The 2,500-nt window shown below is 37.2% G+C and overlaps 11 pseudogenes; all 11 read right to left on the bottom strand.

Annotated features, from left to right (window-relative positions):
* The window catches only part of LOC148437433 (5S ribosomal RNA), a 119-nt pseudogene extending 83 nt beyond the window's left edge, over positions 1 to 36 (bottom strand).
* Positions 37 to 151: 115 nt separating this feature from the next.
* Positions 152 to 270, bottom strand: LOC148437434 (5S ribosomal RNA; annotated as a pseudogene).
* A 116-nt stretch (positions 271 to 386) lies between these two features.
* Positions 387 to 505, bottom strand: LOC148437435 (5S ribosomal RNA; annotated as a pseudogene).
* A 115-nt stretch (positions 506 to 620) lies between these two features.
* Positions 621 to 739, bottom strand: LOC148437436 (5S ribosomal RNA; annotated as a pseudogene).
* A 116-nt stretch (positions 740 to 855) lies between these two features.
* Positions 856 to 974, bottom strand: LOC148437437 (5S ribosomal RNA; annotated as a pseudogene).
* Positions 975 to 1,090: 116 nt separating this feature from the next.
* LOC148437438 (5S ribosomal RNA) lies at positions 1,091 to 1,209 on the bottom strand (annotated as a pseudogene).
* Positions 1,210 to 1,325: 116 nt separating this feature from the next.
* LOC148437439 (5S ribosomal RNA) lies at positions 1,326 to 1,444 on the bottom strand (annotated as a pseudogene).
* A 116-nt stretch (positions 1,445 to 1,560) lies between these two features.
* Positions 1,561 to 1,679, bottom strand: LOC148437440 (5S ribosomal RNA; annotated as a pseudogene).
* A 116-nt stretch (positions 1,680 to 1,795) lies between these two features.
* Positions 1,796 to 1,914, bottom strand: LOC148437441 (5S ribosomal RNA; annotated as a pseudogene).
* A 350-nt stretch (positions 1,915 to 2,264) lies between these two features.
* On the bottom strand, positions 2,265 to 2,383 carry LOC148437442 (5S ribosomal RNA; annotated as a pseudogene).
* Positions 2,384 to 2,499: 116 nt separating this feature from the next.
* The window catches only part of LOC148437443 (5S ribosomal RNA), a 119-nt pseudogene continuing 118 nt past the window's right edge, over position 2,500 (bottom strand).

Consider the following 2,500-nt stretch of genomic DNA (forward strand, 5'->3'; position numbering starts at 1 on the left):
GAGATTGGGCATGTCCAGTGTGGTTTGGTTGTAGGTGCTCAAAAACGTTAACTTTAGACCTCTTTTACTTCTTAACTCAAGTAAATTCAATGATAAGTTGAAAAACGAAATGTAAAATGTAATAGAAAAGAATGTTATGGCAGTATAAAATTACCTACAGCACCTAGTATTCTCAGGTGGTCTCCCATCCAAGTACTAACCAGGCCCAACACTGCATAGCTTCCAAGATCAGACGAGATTGGGCATGTCCAGTGTGGTTTGGCTGTAGGTGTTCAAAAACATTAACTTTAGACCTCTATTACTTCTTAACTCAAGTAAATTCATTGATAAGTTGAAAAAATTAAATTTAAAATGTAATAGAAAAGAATGTTATGGCAGTATAAAATTACCTACAGCACCTGGTAATCCCAGGTGGTCTCCCATCCAAGTACTAACCAGGCCCAACACTGCCTAGCTTCCTAGTTCAGACAAGATTGGGCATGTCCAGTGTGGTTTGGCTGTAGGTGCTCAAAAACATTAACTTTAGACGTCTTTTACTTCTTAACTCAAGTAAATTCAATGATAAGTTGAAAAATGAAATGTAAAATGTAATAGAAAAGAATGTTATGGCAGTATAAAATTACCTACAGCACCTAGTATTCCCAGGTGGTCTCCCATCCAAGTACTAACCAGGCCCAACACTGCATAGCTTCCAAGATCAGACGAGATTGGGCATGTCTAGTGTGGTTTGGCTGTAGGTGCTCAAAACCATTAACTTTAGACCTCTTTTACTTCTTAACTCAAGTAAATTCATTGATAAGTTGAAAAAATGAAATGTAGAATGTAATAGAAAAGAATGTTTTGTCTGTCTAAAATTACCTACAGCACCTGGTATTCCCAGGAGGTCTCCCATCCAAGTACAAACCACGCCCAACACTGCATAGCTTCCAAGATCAGACGAGATTGGGCATGTCCAGTGTGGTTTGGCTGTAGGTGCTCAAAAGCATTAAATTTAGACCTCTATTACTTCTTAACTCAAGTAAATTCATTGATAAGTTGAAAAAATTAAATGTAAAATGTAATAGAAAAGAATGTTCTGGCAGTATAAAATTACCTACAGCTCCTGGTATTCCCAGGTGGTCTCCCATCCAAGTACTGACCATGCCCAACACTGCATAGCTTCCAAGATCAAACGACATTGGCCATGTCCAGTGTGGTTTGGCTATAGGTGCTGAAAAATATTAACTTTAGACATCTTTTACTTCTTAACTCAAGTAAATTCATTGCTAAGTTGAAAAAATGTAATGTAAAATGTAATAGAAAAGAATGTAATGGCTATATAAAATTACCTACAGCACCTGGTATTCCCAGGTGGCTTCCCATCCAAGTACTAACCAAGCCCAACACTGCATAGCTTCCAAGATCAGACGAGATTGGGCATGTCCACTGTGGTTTGGCTGTAGGTGGTCAAAAGCATTAAATTTAGACCGCTTTTACTTCTTAACACAAGTAAATTCATTGATAAGTTGAAAAAATTAAATGTAAAATGTAATAGAAAAGAATGTTATGGCAGTATAAAATTACCTACAGCACCTGGGACTCCTAGATAGTCTCCCATCCAAGTACTAACCAGTCCCAACACTGCATAGCTTCCAAGATCAGATGAGATTGGGCATGTCCAGTGTGGTTTGGCTGTAGGTGCTCAAAACCATTAACTTTAGACCTGTATTACTTCTTAACTCAAGTAAATTCATTGATAAGTTGAAAAAATTAAATGTAAAATGTAATAGAAAAGAAAGTTATGGCTGTATAAAATTACCTACTGCACCTGGTTTTCCCAGGTGGTCTCCCATCCAAGTACTGAGCAGGCCCAACACTGCATAGCTACCAAGATAAGACGAGATTGGGCATGTCCAGTGTGGATTGGCTGTAGGTGCTCAAAACCATTAACTTTAGACCTCTTTTACTTCTTAACTCAAGTAAATTCATTGATAAGTTGAAAAATTAAATGTAAAATGTAATAGAAAAGAATGTTAAGGCAGTATAAAATTAACTACAGCTCCTGGTATTCCCAGGTGGTCTCCCATCCAAGTACTAACCAGGCCGAACACTGCATAGCTTCCTAGGTCAGACAAGATTGGGCATGTCCACTGTGGTTTGGCTGTAGGTGCTCAAAAACATTAACTTTAGACCTCTATTACTTCTTAACTCAAGTAAATTCATTGATAAGTTGAAAAAATTAAATGTAAAATGTAATAGAAAAGAATGTTATGGCAGTATAAAATTACCTACAGCACCTTGTATTCCCAGGTGGTCTCCCATCCAAGTTCTAACCAGGCCCAACACTGCATAGCTTCCAAGATCAGACGAGATTGGGCATGTCCAGTGTGGATTGGCTGTAGGTGCTCAAAAACATTAACTTTAGACCTCTATTACTTCTTAACTCAAGTAAATTCATTGATAAGTTGAAAAAATTAAATTTAAAATGTAATAGAAAAGAATGTTATGGCAGTATAAAATT

The sequence above is a fragment of the Taudactylus pleione genome, unplaced genomic scaffold, assembly GCF_031769625.1.
Source record: "Taudactylus pleione unplaced genomic scaffold, aTauple2 ptg001778l, whole genome shotgun sequence".
Taxonomy (NCBI): domain Eukaryota; kingdom Metazoa; phylum Chordata; class Amphibia; order Anura; family Myobatrachidae; genus Taudactylus; species Taudactylus pleione.